This window comes from Phocoena sinus, chromosome 16 (genome assembly GCF_008692025.1).
Source record: "Phocoena sinus isolate mPhoSin1 chromosome 16, mPhoSin1.pri, whole genome shotgun sequence".
NCBI classification, from domain to species: Eukaryota; Metazoa; Chordata; class Mammalia; order Artiodactyla; family Phocoenidae; genus Phocoena; species Phocoena sinus.
This window is the reverse complement of record NC_045778.1, coordinates 30,213,817-30,230,452: the sequence shown is the minus strand read 5'-3', so window position 1 is coordinate 30,230,452 and position 16,636 is coordinate 30,213,817. Positions and strand designations below refer to the sequence as shown.

The window sequence follows — 16,636 nt, the reverse complement described above, 5'->3', positions numbered from 1 at the left end:
CTTGCTGAATCCAGGGCCGCCACCTGTGATTGTGTGGGTTGGCCACTGGCCAAGAGGGTGAAGTGAACTCTAGCTCAGTTACCGAGCCTGCTTGGGGTGGGATGCCTTTCTAAATGTCTCACAAAGGTTCTCTGGGTACATCTTCTCTTGAACAACGTGGATGTTCTGATGTTTGGGCTTAGACTCAGGGGATGCTTATCAATGTGTGGTCAGTAATAAATGCAGTTTTATTGATGGATTGACTCTTGGATAGATAGTAATAGAGAGGGAAGGTCATCGTTATATTAAGGGATTTTAAAGACTACACTCTGCAAAATTTTCATTCACTCATCCCGTCATGTGTTCCTCCCTTCCTCCTTCCTAACAAACACTCATTAAATATCTACTATGTGCCAGTCTCTTAGCTAGGGGCTTCTCTGGTATATATGAGCTGGGGAAAGTTGAGTCCTGGTTCTGTAACTTCCTAGCTATGTTACCTTGAGTGGCTTCTACTCTTTGATCTCTGTTAGCTTGTCTATAAAATGGGAATCATAAGTACACCTGCTACCTACCTCACAGATCTGAGTTCGAGGAGATTATAGGTGAAAAGAGTGATGTGGAAAAGTTGTTTCAGAAATTGAAAGGAGGGAGAGAGCTCTATATAGTTCAGGTTGGCTGGGCTGATTCATAGAAGTGGCCCTGAGTAAGACCTTGAAAGATGGACGGGATTTGAAGAGGCCAAAATTTAGCAGAACCCAGTAGTAGAAACCAAAATGGCGCCATGAGTGAGGCCTGGGAGGCTGAGAAGGGGCTGTGTAATCTGGCTGTTTCCCTGAGGAGCTGTGACACTCAGCACACTCCCTGCCGAGGTTTTAGAGCCAGCCGGGAGGCACTGTTATGAGAATGTGTTCATTATTATCATCCTCATCAACATTATTATCATTATTAATAATATGATATTTGGAGCATCTATGCACATTAATTTTAAACAAGCTTATGCAGTGGCTAGATCTGACGCTGCTACCAATAAACAGCTATAACGTGGATCTTTAATTTACATAAAATAACTTATGCTAATTTAATTAGCCCTTTGTTTACAACTGAGGCTCACTCACCACTGGGCTGTGAGATATGGTTCACTGCAGCACACTGCAGAGCTGGAAGCTACGCACATGCATCCCCTGCGCAGGGATGCTCCTTCTACAGAGAGGAAAGACAGACACTTGCCTTTCTGTAGGAGGACACATTCAGATTCAATAAGTTCTCATTGACAACCTTCTTCCTCGTAGGAAAGAAAGTTGATGGGTGCCGTGATGGATGCTGTCCTGTCTTTAACTGATTCCATCCCGACAATCACCTGAAGAGGATCAGAGAGGTTTTATATCCAACCCCACATCACACAGCTACCGAGTGGTGAGACAGATATGAAACCCATATGTATCCATTTCTAGTTCTCAGCCTCTTTCTACATCCTTATGAAAACTCTTACATAAGAAGTGCTAACAGGGCTTGGTATGTGGTATGTACTCAAAAAATGCCGGTTGAATGAATGAACAGCACTGTTTCAGTTAAAAGTGTTTTCAGGTGCATTTTCTCCCTGACACTCTGCAGCAGCCCTGAGAGGCAGGTCTGGCCAGTCGCATTTCGTAGAGGAAGCTGAGCAGGTGGGGTAATGGAGAGGGCATTTCACTGTGAACTCAGAGGTCTGCATCCTCCTGCTGACTGTGTCACTGATTTATGCCCTGACCTTGGCCTGACCTTCACTCTGGTCAAAGTGCTCCCCTCACCCCAGTTCCTCCGTTTCCCCATATGCGAGACAGAAAGAAGAATCCCTTGTCCTTCTAATCGGACGGGCAGAAATAAAAAAAAATGAGAGTGTAAGAGGCACTGTGCAGGGTGCCTGAGAATCATAAGGTGGTGTTTGTCAGACTTGCCTTGGGAAACCTTGAAAAATTGAATGGAAACCACTGGGCTCATTCATCTCCTTTTAACAGCCCCGTGTCATCCAGCCTGGTCTTTTCCATTCCTGCTCTGTCCAATCCTGACAACATAATTTAGTTCCAGGGAACTTGAATAGAACACAGTGGATTGATACTTCTACGCGCTCTGGCCTTGATTAATACCGTCAGGGCAGCTGCCGGTGAGGATGAGGGGCCGGATGATGAGGGGCCAGATGCTGGTCAGCAGCCTCCTGTGCTCGCTGCCTGGGGGCGCCCCCTGCCCCTCCCCAGTCCCTGCAGGCCCTGCGTCCCCCTCCCTCCTCCTGCCCAGGCTCTGCTGAGAGTCCCTTACCTGGTCTATTTGTTCTTCCCACTGTCCAGCCACCCATTCTGCAAACATACTGAGTATTTACCACAGCCAGGCAATGGGGATTCAGAATTCAGTAAGGACCAGCCCCGTCCTTCAAGCATTCAGTCCAGGAAAAATGAAGACCAATGGACATGTGAGCAAAAATTGTTCAAGGAAGGAAGCAAGAGCTAGAATAGGGATGGAGGGATACAGGGGTAGATGGAGGGATGGGGGGATAGACGGAAGGAGGAGGCTGCTCTGCCTGGGAGGGGTAAAGAGGGCTTTACCAAGGAGTTTCGGGATTAGCAAACAGGGAGTTTCGGGATTAGCAAAATATCCCCAGGAGGAGGTGTACAGGGTGGGGCAAAAGGAGAAGAGATTTCTGGCAGCGGCCACAGCACAAGCAAACTCACGAGGGTCCAAGATACCCAACTGGACAGGGCTGGCAAGCGGTCTGGGTGGCCCTACTGTGAAGTGGAGGGATGAGGTGGGGTCGGGGCCCAGAGTGGAGCCTGGATAGGGAGGAGAACGGAGCGAGTCGCCTCTTTAAGGCAGATACTGAAGGGTTTGCACCACCTGTGGTTTCAGTGTCATGCCTTTCTTTGGGAATGCACCCAAATCTGCATGGGGAGATGAAGACACTGAAGGATTGGTGGGTAGAGAGTTGGAAAGCAGATAAAGGGAAATTCCATCTCATCTCAACTTAGCAAGGGTGGAGGTAAATCTCAGATACTGGCAGGTGGGGGAGCAGGCAGCAGGGATAGTGTGCAAGGCAGGTATTTTTCTTCCGTCTGTGTGAACAGGGACAGAAATGGCAGTCCTCTGAAAACAGTGCGTGCTTCTCTTTTTTGCTTTCTTCAAAACATGCACCCACCCGGAGCCACCTAAAAACTGCTAAACACATACAGGCCTCCTTCCTAATATTCCAACCAAACAAGAGTGCCCTTCACCCACCACAGAGGAGGGAGGAGTCCCTCGCCGCGAAGGCATCCCTCTCCTCCCCAACAGCACCTGCATTAACGCTTCTTTTCATGGATATCAAGATTTATTGCTCCTTAAAATCAAATATTGACCTTGGCTTTTTGTCCATCAATATATGACCTTTCAAGTCAATAAACCTGGATATGCTAGTCAGTGGTTACTTATTATTTCCCCTGTCCTGAAATGGAAATCTCAGACCCCAGTGCATGGATTGAACCACAGTGATGATCTGTTTATCACCCCCTGCACTTGGAATTTGTGATTGAAGAGTTGGTTGGTAAGCTGCACGATTTCCAGGGAGCACCCCCTTCCCCCATTCCCCCCACCACCGTGCCATCAGAAGCCACTCACGGCAGATTTGCAATTCCGTGGCACCTGCCTCCCTTCCTCATGAGAAACACTTTAGTCTGCCGATTTCTCTTCCACACAGGCTAGGGATGGTCCCAAGCCACAGGGGAGCATGGCATCCCTCTCTGGATTTATCTAATGCCAAGAGGACATGGATGCCTTCATTGGGCTAATTGAAGGACGGCACTCTGACAATGGATTGCCCATTTCCGAAGTACCAATGACCTCTGAGAGTCTGGGAGGAAGTAGGATGAGGGTTAAGCCCCCAGACCTTCTGGGTTTAATTTATTAGTCTTCCACTACTAGCTGTGTGGCCTTGGTTACGTTCTTTCTGTTCATTCTCTCTGTGTCTCCGTTTCCTTATATGCAAAGAGAAATAACCTACGTAAGGTGCTTAATCAACGCCCTTGAAGTTGAGTGGACCAAGTGCCACGTTCAGGACAATGAGATTTGAGCAGCAGTAACAGATGTCACTTCTGAACTGGGATCATGAAAAGCCAGTGCATCATTCTCCAGTCTCTCCTGCTGTAGCCGTGACTGAGAAGGTCACATGGGGCAGCTTTGGATGGTGAAGGACCTGTCAGCTGTGTGGCTGAGTCACTGCGTGGAGATCGCCCATCCTGGAGAGTTGCCAGGATCTACAATGAATGTTGTGTGAGCAGCAGACACACCTTTGTTGTGGTAAAGGCTCTGAGGTTTTGTAGCTACTTATGGCTGCAGCATCCACAGACTCTTCCTGACTGATACGGTGCCCAACAGATATTAGCGATTATTATTGGTAGGGTTGTTACTATAATAGGCGAGTAGATGCCCTGGTAATCCTGCCTCCCCAGCAGCAGACACTTGACCATGACCATCAAGAGCTCTTGTTCAAACCCAGCTTGGCTATGGATTCTGCCCTGATCCTCTGCCTCTGTCTGATGATTCGGTTCTTGCCTCCCCCCCTTGCCTCTGTCGCTGCAGCTCCACTCTCCCCCGAGACTCTACCTAGATCTTCTTATTCCATTAAATGGTCATTTCATTGATGCCCAGATCAATTTACCTGATGCAGGAAGGGTGGGGGGAAAGCACGGCGCTTGGTGCCAAGAATCCTGGGTTTAAATACCAACTTGGCCTCTGCCTTTCTCTGAGCTTCTGCGCAAGCAGGGAAGGACCCTCCCTGTGGCTCGTGGCACCTGGTTACCTGGGCACTGGATCTGGGTACCTCCTCCCCTGGCCTAGGTGCTCTTCAAGGGCAGGGACCTGTCTGGATCCTCCACACCCAGCTCACAGTGTGATGTGTGCTCCACGAATGCAGACTGACTTAAGAGTGATGTTAAAGAAGTAAAGCTTGTAATGATCGTCTGTGCTGTCACAGCCTCAGAGGCTGTCTTCCAAAACTGCCTGCTGGGAAGCCGTGGTGTTTATCTGGGGGGACTGATGGGAGCGATAGCCCAGCACCCACCCAGGGCAGCCCTGAGGCACCTCTGAGGGAGCCCAGAGCTCTAAGGAACACATTTGGAGAACCACTGCCTTGCTCCAAGCTCCTCATCTTGTAAATGGGGTCGCTGGGTCCTGGAAGCTGTCAAGGTGCGATCTCAGGTCCACTATTCTCCAACCCTTTTGCTGGCTGCACATTTTGTGCAGTTTCATATCATTCAAATCAACTCTGTCTTAGCTGACTTTCAGCTGCGTTTGATCCCTCTCTACACGGAAAAGTGACCTCCCCCCCGAGTGGGTTCTGAAGACAGTGTCACAGGAGAGGCATGGGGTCCTTAGCCTAGGGGCAGGAGAGGTCACATTGCCCAGGCTTGGATCCTGGCTCTACTGTTTATTAGCTCTGTGACCCTACTTAGGTGAGAAGTTACTTATCCTCTTTGAGCCTCAACTTCCTCATCTGTTAAATGGGGATAACCATAAAACCCACATGCAGACCTACTGTGGGTATCTGATGAGATGGCACGTGGGACGCACTTGGTCCGTGGCTGGCACACCCTCAGACCTCGGCGATGCCATGCGTCTGCCTGCGTGCCCTCTGCAAACCCACTGAGCTCATCTGGATTCTGTGCAGAGCAGCCGTCAAATCGATCATATTTACTTCCAAAAAGAGCTGTCTCTGGGAGAGGAAGGGGCCCCTGAAATGCAGAAACCAGACCAGAAAGTACACATGGTCTCTTTCTTCACCTGGCAAGTCCTGCTTTACCTCCAGGTCCTAGTGGGATACCTCACCTCCTCAGAGAAGCCCTCCCTCACTCACCCTCAGTTGGTTACATGAGCATGTCCCCTGCTCTCCATGCCACGCTGCTCGGCCCCACGTAGGACCAATCACTACTGCCACTAAATAAATGTTCATGAAATGTCTTTCATCTGTTCATATCAGTCTTCCCCTATGAAGGCAAAGGACTGAGCCTCTTTTGTCTCACCACCGCTGAGCACAGTGCCCTGCACTTAGTAGGGTTTCAATAAATACTTGTTGACTGATCGAATGATACCAGACATTGTTGCTTAGATTCCTGCCTTATGTTGGGTTTGGAACTGGGCGTGGTCTCAGCCTTATACATGCAAGACTTGCAGACTACTTTGCTCCTAAAAGGGCTCTTAAAGCCACCACGGACCGAAAATATTTATGAGCACAAAGTGAGACTCAGAGAGGTTTAGTACTTTGCTCTTAGTCACCCAACTGGCTAGCTGCAAATCACTGCTTGAGCCCAGTTCTTAGTAGCTCTAAAAAACACTCTCTTTCCCTTTCATCACTGCACTTCCAGTAGATTCTGAACTTCAGCAAGCATTAGGATTCCCTGGGGCATTTGTAAAAATACAGATTCCTGAGTTTCCTCCTCAATGCTATCATACTATTTTAGTGGGTCTGGAGGCAGGGCTGCCCGTAGGGCATACAGGGCCCCAGGACACTACCTTTTTTTTTTTTTTTTTTTTTTTTGCAGGCAATGCAAAACACTCTGAGTCGCTCAAAATCATGTGAGCACCGTTCTGCTGGCCCAATCTCATGTGATCCTGTGAAAGAAATACTTTGCTGGCTGGTGGGAGCAATTCATTTGCCAAGCTTTCTGCCTGGTACGGGGCCCGACCATGGGGCCCTGGGATGACCCCATATATGTGAGTGCTAGGAGCTCTATAGGGCATCTGGTCAACCCATGGGGGCAGTGGGGTGGTGGTAGCGGGGGTACACAGCCTCTGAGGAAGAGAAACAAGTGGGGATTGGGATTCATGCGGGACCAGGTCCAGGCATGGGAACACCATATGGATGACACTATGAACCCGGCCAGTCCTGGGCACCAGGAAGGCCCTCCAAAGCTGGGAGCCCCCTGAGGTGTAAGCCACATGGCAGGGGAGTACTGTCTGGAGGAGACCTGGAAGCCTGAATTTACAGCAGCACCCTAGGGGATTCTGATGCGGAGCTACTGTGGGTCATACTTTGGGAAACATCGCTCTAGCAGACTAGTGTCTGTTCCAGGTAGGAAGAGCTTCTGAGAGCAGAAGCTAGTCAGGGATGGAGGGCTTCCTGGGTCACCAGTGAGCTCTGGGGCAGGCTCACAGGCCTGGGGGCTCCCTGCCTAGCCTGCTGGCTATCACCCTTCAGGTCCCGCTAACAGGAGGAGGGGGGTGGAGGTTGGATGGTGACTCTGCCTCCCATGGGGCCTTCCGATCAGACGGGCCCTTGGCAGCCTCCTAATTTGCTTCCTCCTCACAGTGCCAGTATCAGCTTTCTGATGCAGAGGGACCCCAGCAATGAGTTTCTATTAAAAGAGCTGAATCTCAGCTCTTGGAACTCAATGTTCAGAATAAACAATGGGGCAGAATCCTATTAAAAAAGGCTTCCAACACGGACAAATTAAGCCCTTGGGAATGCCTTACAAAGAATACATTTTTCCAGTGTCGAACCAAGATCAATAGAGAAAAACAAATAATTTCAAGTGGGAGTCGTCATAATGATACCCAGGTAGGGGCAGGGGTTGGGTGGGTACGTTATTTTGGCCTGAGGACACCCCGGCAGAGATAATGAGGGAGCAGAGGAAGGGAGCTCGTAATGGGCGTGAGGGGTGCCTGGGTCTCCCAGGCGGCAGAGCCAGGAGGATGTCACGTCTCATTTGTCTCTGTCGAGAGGAGACTCCCTCTTTCTCTGGGGGATGGTTAAGCCCACACTGCTGCTCTCCTTGGGCAAGCCCGGGGAAGGGGGCGGGAGAACTTGGCTTTGTTTGCCAGGGGGATAGATCTGATCTCTGCTCAGGCAGGGCAGGGAAGTTGGGTATGCCTCACTCCGGAGCAGAGTGAAGGTCCCCAGACATCTGCACAGATGCCTGAATCGTCACCACTAAAGCTCTACCCCCTGCTCTGCTCTCTCCACTTGTGACTGCTCTGTGAACATCACTCTTGCAATATCCAATTTTGCTCCCTGGGGCCGAGTAAAATCTTTCCCGTCATTCCAGGCTGATCTCGAGTTGCTCCCTCTTCGTGAAACCTTTCCTAAATTCCTCCCCACTCGGCTAGGTTCCTAGTGATCTGAGTGACACCCCCTGAGTGTTTCAGGAGTGCAAGGAGGCTCCCTGCCTGGCGCATCTCTGCCCCTACCGCCTGCTTGGAGCCTGTCCCATTGCTGTTGTCTGTCCTGTTGATGCATTGTCAGTGCCTCTTTCTCCTTCCAGGGACCCCTGTATTCAGCCCAGCTCACCCCACTTCACTGAGCAGTGCTCCGTGGTAGCTTCCATGCCAGGCTCTGGGAGACCCAGGTTGACCAAGACATAGGCTGGGATCCTCTGAAGGTAGAGACTCACCTAGCCTTCCACTGTGGTCCAGGTGCCTCCACTAACAAATGAAGAAGCAGAGATCCTGAGGAAGAGGGTGACGTGGTCGGGGACAGACAGCGGGCAGTGGCGGGATCTGGAACTCAGTTCTACTGCTTCCCTCTAGCAGAGGTTCATTGAGGCCCTACTCCATGCAAAGCACTTTTCGGTCTGTTCTCTCTATACTAATGCACAATAGTATCCCAGGTGGCTACTGAATTTCCCCCCATTTTACAGGTGAGGAAACTGAGGCATAGTGAGGTTAAGTAACTGGCCCAAGGCCTTTAGCTTCAGGTGACCAGATCTTCTGCCCCTAGCTAGCCCTCTTTCCTCTGAGCTACCCAGGGAGGACTGTGGAGGGTGGGGCATGGTACAGGCAGACCTAGAAAGATATAGGGGCCCCAGGGAGGACCAGGGTGCCAGGGCCACAGTGGGGAGCAAGAGGAGAGGAAGGTCCAAAGCTGCTGACGCTCCTGGCTGACTCAGGGTGCACTTCTATTGGCTGGTCATGGAGCCAATTGGGGCTGCCCCTCTTTGGGTGTCCTGAGTTCACCGGAGATCGCACTTGCATTTTGCTTCACTCAGTAAAGACCCTGAGAAGTCCTGCAGCAACTTCAATTTTCCCAGTGTCTACCAGACTTCCTTGGCAATGGATGCCCTTTCTTGTCACCTGAGAATGTCTTTTAACATCCCTTGCCACTCCCCTTGGGAAGTTCATTTCTAGGCAACGTGGATGCCAGGCCAGGAGGGAGGAGTTGGCGACCAGGAATTGAAATGTATAGTGGCAGAATCAGGGCTGTGGGTTTTCCCATTCAAGGGAGGGAGAGGATGTCCAGGACAAGGAGTAGGTCAGCGGTGCAAATGCCTCAGATGCCGAGGAAGGTGAGGTGTGAGATGGCCTGCAGATTTGGTAAGGAGGAGTCTGGGGTAGAAATCGTATGCAGGCACTGGTAGGAGTACACACATGTGTCCAGTCTACCATCTACCGCTCCACCAGCGGAGCGATGGAAGGTGCACCAAGAGGGGTGGGGCGGGGGGAGGGTGGCTTATCTCTGAACACTCAGAATGCACGTGTGTCCTGATGCACCGATTCTACTTCTGTCTGTCTACCCGAGAGAAACACTCACACGCGTGCTCGCGGAGCCCTGCTGGATGTTTATTGCAGGTTTGTTAAGCAGAGCCAGAAATGGCAACAGCCTTAATGCCTATCAGTGCGAGAATGTCTAGAGGCCTTATGGTGGGTCTGTATTTCAGCAGTTAGAATGGGGGAGAAGCTTAGGTACTAGACAGAAGGGTCTCCAGGATAGTACTGAATGAACAAAGCGCAGTGCAGAATGCACACATAACATGGTCCTCCTGAAGTGAAAAAATACACGTGCGTGCACACACTCAGGCCCGCAGACACACACAGGCTCACGATGCATATATGCACAGACACAACGCACACATAGAGACACACAACGTACACATGCGCTCACAAAGAGAACACTGGACATTGGTGGCGAGGAGAGCAATCTCTAAATCCAGAATTTCTCCGAACCATCATTCTGCCACTTCCTACATTTGTAACCTTAGGCAATAGTCTAACTTTCTTGTACCTCAGTTTGCTCATCTGTGAAATATGGATAATTATATTTCCACCTCAAGAAATTATTGAATGGAGTTGGGACTTTCCTGGTGGCACAGTGGTTAAGAATCCGCCCGCCAGTGCAGGGGACCCGGGTTTGAGCCCTGGTCCAGGAAGATCCCACATGGCGCAAAGCAACTAAGCCCGTGCACCACAACTACTGAGCCTGCGCTCTAGAGCCCATGTGCCACAGCTACTGAAGCCTGCGCGCCTAAAGCCCGTGCTCTGCAACAAGAGAAGCCACCGCAATGAGAAGTCCGTGCACTGCAACAAAGAGTAGCCCCTGCTCGCCACAACTAGAGAAAGCTTGCACGCAGCAACGAAGACTCAAAGTAGCCAAAAAGAAAAGGAAAGAAATTATTTACTGGAGTAAGTGATTACCTGGGTTAATGTGAGCAAAATACTTGTGGGAATGCCTGGCCCATGGTAAGGGCTAAATAAGTCAGTTGTTGCTATGACTGTATTTCATCTATTCTAACATACACATCTTTTTTCCACATCTTAAACCAGCAATTGAGATGTGGTTTATAATTGATACATCTTAACATTGAGTCATGGTTTCACTGGCAACTTTTTCTTCCTTCTTGGTAGCACATAAAACAATGGCATGTCTTACAATTGGAGATGTCTTAGGCACAATGAGATAGAACATTATTTCCAGGAAATATTTACTAGGGCTTCACACATTTGTATAGAAGCATGACCAGTAAGCTCTGGGACACACACATCCAGCTCATACCAGTGGTTCCCTTGGGGAAGAATGCTGGCCAGGGGGGTGTCAGGAAGCCTACGGCCTTATCAAGGCTGCCTTAGTGTTTTACAAGCAGTTTGGACTCGTGTTTACATGTGGTTTCACTTAGCGTTGCTTGGCTGCAGCCAGCAGACACTAACACTGGTTAACTTAAGCAAAAAGGAATTTATTGGCAGGATGTCGGGAGCTCACAGAAGTGACAGGAGCCCAGAGAAGCAGACTTGGAGAGGGGTGGGGGCCCAGGCCTCTCCCGAGGGCCTAGATTAAGAACCACAGCCACCACCTGGTAGCAGGAAACATCTGGTCTACATGCCGCCACGGCTGAGACGAATGACCTCCAATCTTCTCCTCTGTCTCTGGGTTCGGTGGCTTTTGCCATTCTTTGTGGCTGTCCATCATCTGATGACCCCTCCTTCCCAGGCTTGAGAAATTCTCTATCTTAAAGGTCTTTAGGGGAAGAGGCAGAGTCAGCCTCCCAGTGTGGACTGGGAGTGATGGATTGGCGTGGTCCCAGCATCCCTTGCAGCTAGGGAACGGGGGCTCCTGCCCAGACTGGTCAACCGCCAAGCCCCCCACCCATACAGGAACAAGAAGGCCACGGAACAGGGGCAAGGCACATCTCTGCTGGTGACAAGAGGTTGGGGACAGCAACTGCAGCAGCAAAATTCACTTCCGGGAGCACCACTGGTCAGTGCCCGAGCAAGGGGTGCAGCAGCATTGTCCTCACTGCACTGGCTTCTTGAGGATGGTTTGCCTGTGGCCAGCTGTGGTCTGGCCTCTTTGTTTCTGTGCCTGCTTCCCATCCTTCCCAGTGAGTCTGTGGGCCACCTCACCTCCTTTTGAATAAATCCCCCTTCCTGCTTCAATCTGACCAGGTTGGATTCTGTTGCCAGCAACCAATAAGCCTGGCTGACACCGTGTCACTCATTCCAGATGCAAAGTCCCAGAAGAGATGTCAGGACATGTGCCTGCTCCCTAGGGTAGACCAGGAGATGTAAAAAGCTGGCTTTTGTAATGGGAGGCAGAAGACTAGAATTCCCCTCCACCAAGACCACACACAATGCAGAAGAGGCAAGTTCCAGAAGGAAATCAGGCCACTGTTAGTGAGAGAGTGTCAGGTGGGGGGCGGGGGGGGGGGGCAGCCAACAAAACATGACAAATGTGCATTACTGTTGGTTTTTCTTTTTTGTTTTGTTTTGTTTTTTGTTCTTTTTAAAAAATATTTTTATTGAAGTATAGTTGAATTACAATGTTGTGTTAGTTTCTGGTGTACAGCAAAGTGATTCAGTTATATGTATATACATATATTCTTTCTCATTATAGTTTATTAGAGGATATTGTATATAGTTCCCCGTGCTGTACAGTAGGACCTTGTTGTTTATCCATTCTAAATGTAATAGTTTGCATCTGTGAACCCCAAACTCCTAATCCTTCCCTCCCCCACCCCCTTCCCCCTTGGCAACCACAAATTGTTCTCTATGTCTGTGAGTCTGTTTCTGTTTCGTAAATAAGTTCATTTGTGTCATATTTTAGAGTCCACATATAAGTTATATCATACGGTATTTGTCTTTCTCTTTCTGGCTTACTTCACCTAGTACAATAATCTCTAGGTCAACCCATGTTGCTGTAAATGGCATTATTTCATTCTTTTTGATGACTGAGTAGTATTCCATTATATATATATATATATATATATATATATATATATATATATATATACACCACGTCTTCTTTATCCATTCATCTGTCAATGGACATTTAGGTTGCTTCCATGTTTTGGCTATTATAACTAGTGCTGCTGTGAACATAGGGGTGCATGTATCTTTTTGAATTATAGTTTTGTCCAGGTATATGCCCAGGAGTGGGATTGCTGGATCATATGGCAACTCTATTTTTAGCTTTTTGGGGGAACTTCCATACTGTTTTCCATAGTGGCTGCACCGGTTTACATTCCCACCAACAGTTGTGTAATTAAAATAATACATACCCCGTTTGGAGGAAACTCATTCGTTCATTCATTCATTGATTCATTGAATGATTGATTGATTGATTCATTCATTCAACAAACTGACTACAAGCCAACTGTGTGTCGGCCCTGGGGACCTAATGATGACAGCCCTTTCAGAGCCTGGGTCTGGTACCAGTTAAGTAAACAGACAGGGAAAGGCAGTGGGCCCAATGCTGCAACACCAGATGACCCAGGCATTGTGGCCTAGGGAGGAGGCAGTCAGGGAAGTCTTCACAGAGGAGATGGCAAAAGAGCTAGGCCTTGAAAAAGAGGCAAGATGGGCAGGGGTTGCCAGGCTGACAAGGGCAGAGAGGAAAGGGGCGGCGAGACAGCAGGTGCATAGGCTCAGGATCACGAAGGGGCACCCACCCAGTGCTCAGGGAAAGGAGAGGGCCTCAGGGGACTGGATGTGGCATGAGGGTGAAGCATGGAGAGGCAAAGGGTCCTCAGAAGGGCAGCAGTGGCGAAAGATGAGCCTGAGGGTGGGGATGGAGCCAGAAGGCTAGGGCCTTGACTGTCAAGTGAAGTAACGTGGAGTGAAACACGGAGTTAGCAAAAGTGTTTTAAATGGGAGAACACATCATTAGATTCATCTTTGGGAAAGATTACTCAGGTGGATGAATGACGAAGAGTTGGTGGTGCAGCGGAGGAGGGGACAGTGCAAGAAGAAAGGAGAGGGTAGGCACAGGTTCAATCTCAGAGCCTTGGTTTCGGAGAGGCAAGATCCTAGGGCAATAGTCACCACAGCTGCCACTTCTGCCTCTGCCTCCAGCTTGCTGGGTGACTGGACATGTCACTTCCCTTCCAGGATACAACGATTTCTAGTAATGCTTGGTGGAATCTCCAGGACATTCCCAGAGCAGTCCCATTTGGCTGTTTTATATACTGGGGCTGCACCTAAGATTTTGTCCTACGAATGGTTCTGCTACTAAGAGTCCATGTGTAAAACTACCAGACCAGCTCCCCAAGTTCCTGTGAGGCTCTGACATCTTAAGGTGACAAACTCATTCTGCTTTGCCCTGGATGTGCCCCATAGTAACTCAGAAAGTCCCATGTTGAAACGCCTCAGTACCAAACAACCTAGAGGGCTGCCATCTTATATCCAAGATCCATGAATCTAACATCCTGGTTCTGCCTGAAGAGACAGGACCTTGGCATGGAAGAGGTACTAGGGGTGAGACGGCACATCACGGCCGAAGGTCGCAGATGGGATAGGAATGGGATGGCCTGAGGCCTCAGTGGTTGCAGAGGTATAATATCTTGTGGGAGACGCCATGGCAGCTGGAGAGGAAGTCGAGCTCCAGGAGGAAAGAGTAGCAAATCCTGGGAGCCTGTACGGTGCTGGAGCTGCCAATTCTGGTGTGGGATTTGCTTTGGACTGTGTGTCATGGAGAATCCAAAGAACACCTGCTTAATTGAAGAGTGGTTTATTTTTCTCATTAAACATTTTGTCCAGAGGGCCAGAGTCCAAGGTAAGGGGGCTCCATGAAGCCACTGAAGTCTGGGCTTCTCCATCTTGTCCACCATGTTTGGTGTGTAGGGTCATGTCCATGTTCCTGGAGATCAAGGAAGTGGCAAGGAGGAAGGGACAGTGCCCATAGGAGGAAAGCAAGCTTTCCAGGCATCCCGTTCAGACGCTTGCGGCTTTCGTTGGCCAGATGGGTCACAGGGTCTCCCTGGTTGAATGCAGTGCTTCCTCTGATTTGAACGAGTTCAGGGGTTCCATTTGCAAGAAAGAAAGGGGAGATGGATGTTGTTTAGGCAGCTGGCTGAGCCCACCTCACCAGGTTTTACAGGATTCTATGTAACACCGAGGCACCCTGACTCCCCACCACGCAACCCCAGTCCCTGCCCCAGGGCCTCTCACGGCCATCGCTGCCAGTGGGACATGATGGGCACTCCCAGGCTGCAGCTGCTGGGGCCTCTCCTCATTTCTCTTCCCAGCAAAGGCAGACAGCAGGCGGCATGGCCCCGTCTCCTGGCAAGGTCCAGGGGACCTTGAGTGCCCCCGGGGAAGGCTGTAACCCCTCCCAGTGGGCTTCCTGTGGCCCGGGGCCTGACCTCATTCCAAATGGGATTTGCCTTTCCTCCTCCAGTGCACAGCCCGCAGTGTGTGTGCCCATCTGGTTCTATTTCACTCCGTGTTACTCATCAGGATGTGTTTGCCAGAAGCTATTTGATGTTCAGAAAGAATTCCAAAGCTTTGGAAAAGAAGTAAATAAAATCTTTTATCCCCCGAAGAGTTGTGAAATTGCATTTTGCTGAGGAGATGGCGGGCGCCCGCGGGCAGTCAAGCAACCCCGCCTGACACAGGTGGCTGGTGCTCCAGGTTTGCCCTCGTGCCAATTGCTTCCCTCCACAACCCTGGGCTCAGCTGGATCCCCTGGTACTCACTTGAGCCTCTCTAGTTTTTCTTGTGATGCCCGAATTTGGCCACAGAAGAAGAGGGGGACACCTTGGCCTGTCTCTTGCTCTCCAGCCAAAAAAGCTTTTAAGGAGAGCTCCTCCCCACGCATGGCCTTGTCCATGGCCTCCCTGTTGAGAAAGTGTGAGCTCCAGAGGAAACAGGCCTGGACCTGGAACTCACGCCTATGTTCTCTGCTGCGGTGGCAGTCTGCAACGGTGGACAGTACATTTCTCATGGTCCTGGGAAGACTGGGGCCTGGATCTGCTGGGGTCTGCTGGTCACAAGGCAAGGGGATATGGTCTCTCTCTCCTCTCTTCTGAGCTATCCGAGTAAATGACAGAACTCACTTGATATTAGGATATCCAGAAGGGAAAGGAAAACCAGTGTACATTGCCTGGCCTTACCTGCAGGGTAAGAGGCCACCTCCGTCCCAGCATCACTGTCTCTGGAATCCACACTGCCTCTTGCCTGAGTACAGAGGTGACACTTACCCCTTCCCTTGGTGCCTTGTGGCAAGGCTGGAATTTTCCAGAGAAGTTTTGGTGAAAAATCAAATAGATGTTTCCTGTCAAGTGCTAGATCTGTAGGTTCTTTTGGCCACGTGGACCTCCATCTGTACCTAGTTACCCTGAAAGCATCTGCTGGATGAATGGATCAGTGCAGGAAGGGGTACTCCTGGGGCAGAGGGAGGCTGTATCCTCACCCTTTCTTCCCTAATCATGCCCACGCTCTGGTCAAGCCCCCAAGACACGTCCATGAATGGTGGGGTGTGGGCCCTGCACCAGAGCTTCCACTCGGGGACTCTGGAGGGCTGATCCTCCCCCAGACATTGCATTGCAAACCCTGTAATTCACGCAGAATCCCTCCTGGAGCATCACTCATGACAGCTTACAACTCTGATTATTAAACACTGATCACTCAAGATTTAACATCCCATCTTCCCTTTGATATCCTCAACTGCTCTCTGCATAAGACAGCAAGTGCTTTCTGCAGCTCAGCATGAGGGAGGACTTCAAAGCTGCCTTCCCCGCTCACCCACTCCCAGCAGCTCTGGTGCTCAGCGAGAAAAGCCGCCACGTGCAAGGGATGGGGATCCCCGGTCGGCCCCATCTATGGGACTGAGACTAGTGGGGAAACCACCCCGATTAAGATTCTGGGGTGATTCTGGGGCACAGCCTGGACTCAGGGGCACCCTGGTTCTCTCTAGAAGCAACTGTGGGTCATGGGAAGTGATTTGGATGGAGAATCAAGCAAACTGGGTTTGCACCCCTGCCATGCCCCTTACCAGCTCTGGAGTCCCAGGGAAAGCACTGTGTCCTCTCACCAGCAAAACAGAGATGATAACACTTCCATCTCAGCCCTCGACAGGCTTAACGAGAGGCTGGAAGGGAGAGTGCCTGGTCCAGAGCAGTTGATTAGGAGATGTGTACTGCTTCCCCCTCTGGAGAGAAGTTTGGTTTAGCCCAAG

General features: G+C 50.3%; 1 long non-coding RNA gene across 1 annotated transcript in view; it reads left to right on the top strand.

Annotated features, from left to right (window-relative positions):
* The window catches only part of LOC116741441, a 211,798-nt gene extending 209,331 nt beyond the window's left edge, over nt 1–2,467 (top strand). The window contains exon 4 of the long non-coding RNA XR_004346156.1: nt 1,269–2,467. This is a non-coding gene — a long non-coding RNA (uncharacterized LOC116741441). The remainder of the gene's footprint in view (nt 1–1,268) is intronic.
* Nucleotides 2,468–16,636: the final 14,169 nt, after the last annotated feature.